The sequence below is a fragment of the Nymphalis io genome, chromosome 15 (genome assembly GCF_905147045.1).
Source record: "Nymphalis io chromosome 15, ilAglIoxx1.1, whole genome shotgun sequence".
NCBI lineage: Eukaryota > Metazoa > Arthropoda > Insecta > Lepidoptera > Nymphalidae > Nymphalis > Nymphalis io.
The window spans coordinates 8,379,192-8,392,696 of NC_065902.1; the positions used below are offsets into that span (position 1 = coordinate 8,379,192).

Sequence of the window (13,505 nt, forward strand, 5' to 3'; positions counted from 1 at the left end):
GTCTTACAATGCTAATGTCTATGGGCGTTAGTGACCACTTACCATCAGATTGCCCATATGCTCGTCCGCCTACCTATTCTATCAAAAAAAAAAAAAAAACGCAATCATACACATAGTGTTCTCTTGTAGGTATAAAATGTTCTCAGAGTGGTATTATGTTTGAGTCCATCCCGTCACGTGACTTTTATTCGACGTATGACGTCTGTTACCTTTTGTTACTATTTATATTACCTCGATAATGTCTTTCAATTTATTGGCTATCGACAAAAATATGAAAAATGATATGAGAAAGAAATTATTTTGAGATGATTGGTACATTTTGATCAAGTGACATATATTTAAGAGCTTGATAGATATAAAGATACTCTTTAATTTAGGTTGGTATTAATTGGTTAAAAAAATACAAGATAATTATCGTATTATTGAACCTAGTCTATTTAAATACCGAATACATTTTTTCCCATCTGAAATCTAGTATCGAAATTAAATTGAAAGTCATAATTAAAATTTAATTACGAATTGTTTTCTTTTCGATGATTCTTTAAGTTCACTTGGAACTTGAGTGAGTGGTGAGTTTAGGTTATCCAATTATGCCATTTTATGGGCAACAAAACCTTTAGAAATTCTTCGGGAATGATTTGAAAGAGCTTTTACCTTTCCTGAAAGTTTTTAATTCAGAATCGAGTCTAATTGCTGGGTATTTTGTAAAGTAAATAAAACAATTATCATCGTTTTGTGGTGTTTCATATTTGATACATACTAGCCATTCTCCAAATATATTACTCACCTGTACCAGACGTATTATTGTGTACAAGTGTGTGAGCAGTACACATTCATTCACGATTCCTTCACTTTCATAACCTACACCTTATATAATCTGACAGGATGGTAAATCGGAGTCGAATGGACATAGTTTATGCGCAGGACCTACGGCTTTTCATTCTATCCGAGGCACGGGACTGCAGACACTCCAGGCGCGGGGCTTCTACTGAGAATTTCTCGACAATAGGATTCAATAACTTATTAACGGGTTGACCCAGAGTTTGTTTCTAGAACCTCGGGATTAGCGGTCTTATAAGATAAAAAACTTTCATGCCAACAAAACAGTCAATTAAAGATTTACTCCTATAAAACTAGGAATGGTATTCGAACTAAATTCGTGCTGATTTTTTCGACTTCCCCCGATTAAATTTTAATAAAAAATATTAATATTATTATATTTGTTTTATATTTATACATTACAAGTAGTTAAGCTCAAGTACAGCTATTTCTCTTAAATCGTGTTAAAAATTACATCATGCCGTAGCTAATTAATAACTAAATTCTCTTTTCTGTATTAAAAGGTTACACATAATACCCACGCAATAAGTGACTTGTTTTTTTTTAAATTGACACGCGAACTCTACTCGTTAATAATTTATATAAAGTAAGGTTGTAATATTACCATCGGTACAAGTCGTGTTTCATTGTTTCGTTTCGCACGTCACTCAGAAACTTGTATTATATTATTTATATTATTAGAATATATTAAATTATGATTGAAATATCATAGTATATGTTCATTAAAGTTAAGCCTTTTTTGCAAGAATAGTACATAGATCAATATATAAAAGGAATTATTAAAGTCTTTACATAAATATTAAAGCCTCAAATATATACAAATAAAAATTAAAAATAGCTGTACAAATCATGACCGCGTTGAATAGTGGCAAGAATACTAGCAGGAATTGCCCTTTGAATCGTAATTCTGCCTCTGGGCGAAAACTGAACCAGCCTTCCGATACTACTAGAGGCTATAAGACGAGGTGTTGTATGATTATCATTTGTAAAGTAATAATTGATCCAACTACACAATATCTTTGGATAGATTTTTTGGTAATCTTGATTTCAAATTCTTATTTAAATATATGTATATCTTAGCTGTTTTTTGTTTGCAATGGAAAGGATAGCTTGAATCTCAATATTTTTTTATTAGAATCATATTATTTTTCACTCGCATAATTATTAGATGCTACAAGTAATCCTCAATATTAATCTCAAATTTTAAACCTCAATATAATCTTATACATAATAATTGTCACTTAATGTATTAACAATTAAAAAAAGATAACATTTGATTTCTTAAATATAAGTAATAAATTACATTTATTACAGCTATAAATCTCTTATCGCATATAAAACACGGCGGCCAATCTAAGCAGCGCTGGAAATATTACGGTGTATAAGGTTGCGCTCTGTCACGGGATAATCCTGTCTATTGGTGGTAGGGCTTTGTGTTACTTGTAGTAGGGCTTTGTGCAAACTCGCCTGGGTAGATACCACCCACTCATTAGTTATTCTACCGCAAAACAGCAGTACTTGGTATTGTTGTGTTCCGGTTTGAAGGGTCAGTGAGACAGTGTAATTACAGGCACAATGGACATTATATCTTAGTTTCCAAGGTTGGTGGCGTATTGACGATGTAAGCGATGGTTAACGTCTCTTACTATACCAATGGGCGTCTATGGGCGTTGGTGACCATTTACCATCTGGTGGCCCATTTACTCGTCCACCTACCTATTCTATAAAAAAAAAATAATACTTACTACCCTTACTCTCTTAGTCACAAATGACACTCCGAATTAACCAGAGATAGTCCAGAAACAGGTTTGATTATTTATTTTTTCTTTCTAAAGTACACCATTAATTGTGAGACCTTTTTTATCAAATAGGGTAAATCTTATCCTTAGGGTAATCTATCTTAAAAATACCTTCTCTTTTAAGCGGGATCGGCCCTTTCTTAGTTTCGCTCTGGCGTTTCTCTCTGATCCTGGCGGTCTCACAGAAGACGTCTACGCAGAACCACTGTGTAGAGGATATCAGTTGTAATATCAGTAGAACTGACGATATGCCTTGAATTTTACTTACTATGTTTCATAAATGCTCAAGTTTGTTCTTGGTATTCGATAATTCTTACACAACAGAAATTAAAGTCAATTTTAGTTATGGTATGGGACAATGGCTATGGTATGGGTTATGGTATGGGACAATGGCTATGTTTGTTATTGATGTTGTTTTTATTAAAATAAAATATTTTTATATTTTATATCACGCCTTGCGAAGCGGTGAAGCTAGTTGTTGTGTCGTAACTAATGCAGAATTTTTTTTCAGTTATAATATTAGTACTTAGCTTCAACCGTTTAAATCGTAACTTAGCTATTTAACTTCATTTATTAAGTTCGTAACAAACAATGTTAATATCATTACATACCCATTTTTATTGATACGATCTACGTAAATACTAATTCGAATTCCAATTACTCTATTATAAACTTTATGTTTAAATAAATAAAGGTTACAATTATTTATTTTAGTTAACGCAGTACGTGACAAAGCAGAAAGACCGTTCCAAATATAGACGTCATCAATGTCACGGAAAGTGACCGGAATAACTCTGAAATTACCAATCGTGACGGATGAGCATCGTATGAGTTAAATGTTAAATTAGATACAGATATATAATACGAGAATCACGTTATAACACGTGATTTCGACGATATGTAGAATGGAATAGGGCTGAACTTGACATAATATTAGGTTACAGGAAATGGCTTGAGATCTTAATTTGATTTATAACAAGAAAAACACCAGTTTACTCTTTTTTAATTTAAAATAGTTAGGCAGACTGGCAAATGGCTACCTGATGGTATGTGGTCACCACCGCTACTATTTGCACTGCAAGAACTTTTAACCAACTCTCACATAGTGATGTCTTGTCCCTTGTGCCTGTAACTACACTGGCTTAATCCCTTTAAATTAAAACATTTTAATACTAATTGTTGCTGTTTGGTGATGAAAATGTGATGTGCGGCTGATCTAGACGTGCTCAAAGCCCATTATTTAATTGAAACAAAAATTCTCATTTATAAAGCCCTTGTGTGCTTTTGCAACGGACTATTGCAACATTGAAAATTTATTTTAACTAGTTTTAAAAGTGATTCAGAGATGTGTCTTCGTTGCCGCGCAGTTTCCAATCCTTCAAATCCGGCCTTGGGATAATGGAATATTGAAATGGGGCAGTGAGGAAAACCACTTTGAATTGTTACTAGAAAACGTTCTAAGAACATTTCTTGTAATACAAGGGCTCACTCATACTTCATATCAAAACGACATTTAAGAAGTCTACTGTAATATTTACAAAATAAATGTGAGATCTACCAATAATTCTAAGTAATTGTATGACGGTCGAATTAAGAAATATATAGAAAAGTCAGAAATAGTCCGTAAATTTTTTAAGAAATAATACGTATGGAAAATTACATTTCTGGAAATAATAATATAAATTTGACCTTTTAAGGGATGAATTTTGCGATTCCTCAAACTCGAGGATAACCACAATAAAGTTATATTGAAACTATGAAAATGTTAATGTTCACGAATGTTATGTAAGAAATTAAATTTGTATTACTAGAAATATGGGTATGACAACAGTAATGGATATAGACAATGACATAATCGTGTGAATAAATTTAAAAAAGAAGATATTATTCGACTTTTTAGATATCTCCCGAATATTATGAACTATATTAACTCAAAGTTATAATATAAATATAAACTAAAAAAGGTAAGAATTGATTTGAGAATTTTGGTAATATATTCAAATAGATAATAGAATAATTTAAGTTTGTTTTTAATTACAAGGAAAACTTCCCTTCAAAACGTGATTTATTGGACAAAGTTTATGTATGGAAAACTTTGCTTTTATACATGCTAGCCGTGCTTCACAGACACTTAATGAAATTAAACCCCAAGCTCAGTTCATGAAGCAACTATGGAATTAATTTTAAAACGGTAGTGATTTGGTTATTGATAAAACAATCTTCATATTTTTTTTTAAAAAACGAAAATGCATATCAAAGCAACGAAAACTAAAAGTCATATGTAATTTGATATATATATATATATATTTAAATACATTTTCGAATAACAGTATTTCACAAAAGTGAATAAAATTGCCATTTTTTTATTCCGGCATTCGCGTATAACATAACATCGTACACAACGCTATTGCTTGAGTAACCGTAATAGTATGATACACAAAATAAAGTTCGAAATAATTTACTCTTATTGTGTATATAACGTGATCTGGTGAGCTGGTGTTTTTACATAAGCAAGAGAAAAATTTAATTAGTTACCTTTTGTTTCTGTTTTTGTTTTTTATTTAAATATTTTTATTTTCTGTTTTTATTCTATTTTTGATTTGTATATTTTATAATTGTGTTTGTGAATGCTGTGTTCTCCTGTAATTGGTTTCGCATAGATAGTTTTAAGTGAATGTAAAAAATGACTTGAATGTGTTTTATGTACAACTGTTGGAGATCCAAATAAATAAATAATCCACATCTTAAGTTTCATGTTTATAGGAAGATTAATAATGCAAATAAAGACGGCTACTTGGGCAATCTATAATCTAGGAGCTAAAGAGAGATTCTTTAAGACAGAAATTTAAAGAAATTAAAATATTAACTGTTGTTAATATATATTTTGTAAAATGACCCAGTTGTTAAATTTAAAAAAATGTAAAGGAATGCTTGTGTGGAATAGGTTATATAATTAATTAATTTATGGACATAGTACACATTGGGAAGGAAACGATCGCCTCCTAGCAATTTCTTACACTGGTAAACGAAACAGGATATAAAAATAAGCCCGCTGAGTTTCTTTCGTCGGTTCTTCTCAGGGCTGGTTGTTTCTTTTCCAAACCGTGGTAATTTCTAATTTGACTATCAATAAGTAAGTGTAGTGCTTCTATGTTAAATAAAGTATTTTGATTTGATTTGATTCGGCCAGATTTGAAGACTGCTTTGTTATTAGACTGATATATATATAATGGACAGCCTCGATGATCTAGTAGCTAGATGTAAGGCCGCACACCCAGAGGTCCTGGGTTCAATTCCCAGGTAGGGCCAATAAAAAATTATTGGGATTGTCAGAAAATTGTCAGTAGCAGCCTGGAGTCAGTGTCCAACCAATCACTTTCATTGGCCTGAACCAGGATTTTGAAATAAGCAGCCTTTCGAGTTTTCTACTAAGCCAGCATAATGTTAGATTATTAATTTTCAAATTTCAATGCAATTAATTAATTAGCTTAACGCCCTTAGAGGCTAAACACCAAACAACACTATAGAGACTCATTGTGAAAGCATTTGTTTTTAACTATTTATATTTAGTAAGATATAAATAGTTAAAAATGCTTTTACAATTATATGGAATTCTAAAAAACGGAATTATTACTACAAATGAAATTATAATGATAAGGTCACGTCTTTTGTTAATGTTGCTTTATTGTACATAAACAGACTAAGCGCCAGAGCCATTACAATAGACAAAACGCAGAATATTATGTTTGTGTTTCCAAAAAATCGTATTATTTCTCTTCTAAATAAACTTTGTATGAGGAATATTTTAATTTAAGAAAATAATTACCACTAAGTATAAATATATAAATATTGTGACTGGTTTTCATTATTTTTTGTATGTTTAGCGTATATTGGAATGATATGTAGAAGTCATTTTCAACGTTTAATATTGACCAGACAGACGTCCGTTCGTCGACTCTTAAAATCCCAGTGGAGTTGCAATAATAAATATCTTGATTGGCTGTAGCACGAATCTTTTGTTATATGAATATAATGGCGAAAAAACACGAGATAATATTAAAATACAATCTAAGATTATTTTTATTCTTATCACTTTCTTTTTAATAATTTTGTGCAACTTGCTGGACGAAACAGAATTTTTATACCTGTTTTTTTATAGGGATTTAAAATAAAAATGAAATGTTTCTTTCATTTTTTATATTATGTTATAAGCTACTAACAAATGGCCTCTTCAAAACCACTTCATTCAATTATATTTATTTTTTGTTTGTTTATATATTTGTGTATAATGTAAAATAATAGTAAAGCTTTCGTAGCTTAAGTTGAACAACCACTTTGATACGATTTTTTTACACTAAGGGATTAGTGTCAGATTAGGAATTCAACCCATGATTTAGGTAGAAGGACTCTATTATTCTCTGTCAACCCCTACACGGCAATCATTACTAATTTCTTTTGTAATTATTTATAGCTATTTTGTTAATTTTTCCATGTAAGTTTGAATTCTGATTCAAGTATAACTATTTAAATTTGGGACGAAAAAAAAATTAACTTTACCGTTGGCCAAATATTTTTTTCTGGCGGACATTAAGTATTGTAGAAAAATATGTATGAATGGATTACTCAGAAATGACAAGATGAATTTAAATCAATCTTGGAGTTATGATAGCTATTACCCTGAGTCATCAATACACATACGACAAACGGACGAGCATATATCAAATAAATTCATAAGAGTTAATACAAGTATTATTTTGTTTATTCGTATAATTTTCTAGAATCGTTTTATATACTTATATGTATGTTTTATAAGATAAAATATTTTATTACACGAGATTTTCTAATTAATTATTGGCCTGGTAAGTTATTTATTTTATAAAAGTTAGCAATTTATTTTATTAATTAATTTAATGATATTAGTAATGTGATAGTGACCACGGACATAGTACATCAATTCATTAATTATATCATACTAAATATTTTTAAGGTCAAAAATGAATTCATCCTTATATACCACAAGTGTAGAAGAAATTAGTAGTGTCCGATAAAACCAAAAGAAGATTATTTTCCGGTCCTGGTACAATAAAAGTTTCTCGAGTGTGGATCCCATGGGTCGCATCAAAATAAGCGTGTATAGTCAATAAAATATATGGTAGTCTTTTTTTTACATCTGAATCATAGTCAATCAAGTTTAATGGCTCTGGAGATTGGGATGTTATATATATATATATATATATTTCTTCACTTGAAGAGATGAGTTAGATATATATGCGAGTCAAATGTTATAAAATACAATAATGTACTAAGATATTTATAGATAAATAATAATAATTATATCCGTAACAGCCTGTGAATGTCCCAATGAATGTCTGCTGGGCTAAAGGCCTCCGCATCTCTTTTTGAGGAGAAGGTTTTGGAGCTTATTCCACCACGCTGCTCCAATGCGGGTTGGTGGAATACACATGTGGCAGAATTTCAGCGAAATTAGACACATGCAGGTTTCCTCACGATGTTTTCCTTCACCGTCAAGCACGAGATGAATTATAATCACAAATTAAGCACATGAAAATTCAGTGGTGCTTGCCCGGGTTTGAACCCACGATCATCGGTTAAGATTCACGCGTTCTTACCACTAGGCCATCTCGGCTTTTTAATAATTATATCCTGGGACATTATTCAGACACGGCCATCTGATCCCAAATTAAGTAGAGCTTGTACTATGGAACCCAGACAACTGATATACTATATATACTACTTTTCTTTTGTAAATACATACTTATATAGATAATTACTCCCAGATTCAGGACAAACAGACATGTATGAACATGTCTGTCCTGGGTGGGAATCGAACCCATAATCTTTGGCGTGAAAGGCAAGTATCTAACAACCACGCCAACCGGCCCGTTGCCGTCGTCAAAACATTCTAATCAAAATAAAAAAAAATGCTGCATTAATAATTTTGTATTTTGAGTGTTTTTTTTCGAGTAAGATAAACGTATAGATACGATAAAAATATTTTAAAAATGTAGAAAAACTAAGAAGGTTTATTTTAAAAATAATTAAATATTGTAAAAATATACGTGTTACACAATAGAGTGATATTTATGGTGTTTTCGTATACGATTCATCGAGAAGTTACAAAAAAAAATTAAGCATGACGATTCGTTACTGGTAATTAATGAAATATGGACGTCTTGTATTTTAAAACAGAGTGCACGTATCAGTTTTGCAAAACTACGCGACATATTTGCTATTTTACAAAACTTAATTAATTTATAACGTTGCGAGAAATTTTAACTGCAATTTTATCTGCTGATCTCGGTGGAGAAAAATTCATTTATTATTCTTCTAAAGCTGTTGCAGTGTTTGCTTTGAATTTATAATAGTTGCAATAATTTACAACTTGATCCTGAGAAAACTAAACTATTAATAATAATAAATTGAGATAATAAAAAGAATTGAAGCGTTATAAATCATTAAGGGATTTTATATAATATATGCGTATATCTCGGAATTGGTTTACTATTTTTGTTTTCATTTGCTTTTAACTAAGAAGTAGTTTTATATATGGACTTATTAATGCGACGAAGAACTTTTTGTGGACAATTTTAGACCTACCTTTATCTTTGCTAGATAAATATCGGGTCTGACAATCGTCTTTTTAATTGTGATAATAAATCAACTTCAAATAAAATTGGGTTAGTATTTGCTGTGAAAACTCGGGAAAAAGTAATAGGTGAACCAATTTCATCTCCCTAAAATTATAAAGAGATATGTAGATAGGTATGTACATTTGCTAGGTTTTTAATTACGCAATCATGTAAAAACTATTAATTGATAACACCAAAGCGACTAATTAGGAGATTTAGAATAGATAGAATATATACTTTTGAGCAACCTGTTATCAAAGCCTCTTAGAATTAGCACATTATCACAGATGTAATCTTTATTCAGCACAGATGTAATCGTTTTCCGCAGTCATATTAATTAGCTAGTAAATAAATGAGGTAGTTAAATAAATATTATGTATATTAATACGATGGACTCAAATATATCATATTCAGAAACTGGAACATGATAAAGTGCAGAGATGATTTAACAATCTGTTTCCGTATTCTTTGGCAGTCGATCAGCTCCCATACGCATGTTTATCTTCCTCTGGATTATTAACACACCGTATGAAGCAATAAAAGTTATTTTATAGATTCTTTCAATTTATTGTAATTGGTAAAGTTTATTGCTCAAAACTTAAGTTATTTATAACGTTAAGGTAATCATTTTCAAAGTCTAATCGAAGAGTTTATAATTTTTTCTAAAAAAAATATAATTGAAGTGATTTATATGATAAATAAATAAAAGTTATAATAATATTGATAATATTTATTCCTTTTAATAAATAAATATAATATCGAAAGGCTCGCAAAGAGACATTGTATTCTTTTTTATACTTAACATATATAAGACGAATCGTTCATCAACATACTTACACACAAAGAAACACATGTCGAAATTTTTGTAAATTCAATATTCGAATTTCAAAAATACCTTGAAATATATAACTTTGCGTGGTGTAATCCAATGGGCTATCACACTATAACTTTATCCTTTATTAATTTCGGAATAGATATAACATCACGAATGACGTCATCACGCCAATGTGGAATGTAGGATGGTTTGTAAATGTAAATGTGTTATTACAGTCAAGGTCTACAGTTAATGGCCATGATCTGGGTTATTAGCTTCAAGTTAGTACGTCTGACATGTCATTAATGTGCCCGAAGTCAGCTTTTACGTTTCACTCATATATTCATGTTGTAAGTTGATTATGTATAGGAATCACAATAATGTGTAACCTCTCGTTGAATTGTTAGTTTAAGTATTACTGCCTAGAGGCGTTTATGTGTATACACAGTGCGATATTCGTATGGCATTACAAAATTATGAAGTAGATTTTATGGTATAAATATTTTATTTGAGTTAGAATTTTAGAAAGATTGAAATATTTATTACCAGGCCTAAAAGTATTTACAAAATTTTAAATCAATCAGTTCATTCGGGCTTCGTTTTAAATTCAATAAAATATGACCTAGTTATACTAATAAATGCGCCTATGTTATGCGCCTTTACGAAAGTTCATAAAAGGAAAATTTAATTATGATTATAAAAAAAATCACTAGCTTTATTTAAAAAACTGTAAAATTACGGTGTTATTAAAGAATAAAAATTGTTTTTAAAATATCAACACATTTGGGAATTGCGGTGAAAAATATATTTTTAATGATAGGCACGATAATTATGATTGTGGTTAAGGTCAAAGTAGTCATTGATTGAATAACATCAACTAAATTATTAATGTGCAAATACATTTTTGCTCATTCCTTATTTACAATGAAATAATTTCTACTCAAATTTTGCAATTTGATAATTAATGATCATTGAAATAAATTTATCAAACGCTCTCAAAGGCTCTTATTGTTAATTTTATATTTGAAAATAAAAATGAAACCACTTGGGTTAAACAAAGTGCTAATATATTAACAGGAGCTGATAAAAAATCATGGGATATTAGAAGCTATTCGTGTTATTCGGAAAACCAAATTGAAATTAATATAATAAAAATCATTTGATAAATATTTTTTAAATTTTACTTGCCTCTTTAGGTTTATTATATCGTAATAATTTTTTTATAAATTCAATATGCACTTTGAGGTTTTGAATTTTACGTATAACCATTCAATTGTATATATAAAAATAACGAGATCTGTTTATATATTTCAAATACGCTTGTCTTTTTAAATTTACTAGTTATGTCGGAGCCGAGATCACACAGTGGTGAGAACGCGTGAATCTTTATCGATGATCGTGGGTTCAAACTCAGGCAAGCACCACTGAATTTTCATGTGTTTAATTTGTTATTATAATTCATCTCGTGCTTGACGATGAAGGAAAATATCGTGAGGAAACCTGCATGTGTAGAATTTTACTGAAATTCTGCCACATGTGTATTCCACCAACCTGCATTGGAGCAGCGTGGTGGAGTAAGCTCCAAATCTTCTCCTCAAAAAGGGAGAGGAGGCCTTAGCCCAGCTTTGGGACATTCACAGACGGTACTGTTGACGGATTTCAGCTATTTTTATGTATATTTATTTACCATGTGTTTTAGAAATAGCAATCCTTAATAATTCTTAAGCACTTCGTAGATTGTGAATCGACAATGAAATATGTATATATATAGTATGAGAAACCTACTAACACTTCAATGTCTACGGAAATTTTACATTAATACCGCTAACGGAAAACGGGTCTGAGATTTGGCTGCAGATATATTTTGTGACCTTTCACTGTCAGACAGTTTTATTTCAGCTATGGCGTAAAATATATTCTTTATTTAGAATACTGAACATCATTTGAATGTACTTTGCTTTATTTTATACTTTATGTATGACTGTGCAGCATTCACAAAGAGAAAAAAAATACAAAACATGGTTACAGCCTAAATAAAAGTAGCATACAATTTTGGCGATCTTATCGCTACATAGCAATCTCTTCCAGGCAACCAACGGTGTAAGTAATAACTCATAGATAGGTGGTGGTGGGTCATAGAATTTACCCACATTTAGATTAGGTTATTTGACACAATATTATTAATTTTTAAGACGTGCCAATTTTAAAAGTGTATATTTATTTAGTATATTTATAAAAGTATAAAATATGAAATAAGTTAATTTAATATAATTTTATAGCAATGTATATAATGGGAATGGTCTTAAAATACAATTCGCTCAATTAGTAATTTACGATTCGTACTTTCTTTTATACTTCGAAACATTACTATGTAACAAAATTAGCTTTGCTGAAGTTTATTTTGTAATTTACTGGCGATAAAGCCACCTTAGTCTGTCATAGACTAATATAAAACGTGAAAATTGAATGACAAATGTAGCCAAAGTATAAATATACTTCTTCAATTCGCAAATCAGCTACGAAAATAAACGTTAGATCTGCGGAGCCATTGATGCGATGTCGGTTTGTAAAAGAAAGCAAATAACGCGCAGTTTCTCAGTTCATGTAATTCAGATATACTAAATATAAGTGCGAAATTCACATCATCAAATTACCAAGCGCTACGAAGTTCGAGTATTTTTGATTATATACGTGACGTAAGGTACTGCCGTTAAAGGGCTTAGCGTGGGCGCAGACCATTTATGATGTCCGCGTAACCGTACACCTTGTTCTGCATGTTGTACTGTACATTTAAAGCAACCTTAGGTATCATAAGTTCAAGGTTAAAGTTCTATATTTAGGAAATAAATAGTTTATATAAAAATGAGGTTTTTTTTCTATATATAAATTTCGTTTTTCTTAGGCTTTAGGATTACAAAAACAATTTTGAGTGTTGATAAGTTATTAATAATAATTTAAGCAGAAAATGAAAATAACATGTAAAAATATTATTCCGGTACCGGGAATCGAACCCGAGCCTCCTGGGTGAGAGCCAGGTATCCTAGCCACTAGACCATACCGGATATGAAAGCTCAATCGAAATAACTCATATGGTTCGGATCATTGGTCTACATCTCTTCTTTGTGTTCCTTTTATTGATAAATACCAATTTAGTGTTTTTAAAAAAAAATTACAATGGTAAACGAAAACTGTTTTAATTTTTTTTTTAGGTACTGAGCTACGACTGTGCAGCATTCACAATTGTTCTATTGTAATTTTCCGCATATCAAACAATTTCTCTGTTCAAAAGCTGACGTTTTCATAGTCACTAACACGTTGAACGAATGAGCTGGTAAAATGGACTGACAGATATGTTGATGGCTGATTTGCTGTGACCGCGATCGAAGATCGTTAACATTTGTA

The 13,505-nt window shown here is 30.7% G+C and overlaps 1 protein-coding gene and 1 non-coding gene across 3 annotated transcripts in view; one reads left to right on the top strand and one right to left on the bottom strand.

Annotated features, from left to right (window-relative positions):
• Positions 1 to 13,505, top strand: part of LOC126773844 (uncharacterized) — a 151,677-nt gene that overhangs the window by 6,588 nt on the left and 131,584 nt on the right. The window lies entirely within an intron of this gene.
• On the bottom strand, positions 13,094 to 13,165 carry Trnae-cuc (transfer RNA glutamic acid (anticodon CUC)). Its single transcript has one exon. It is a non-coding gene; the product is annotated as a tRNA-Glu (tRNA).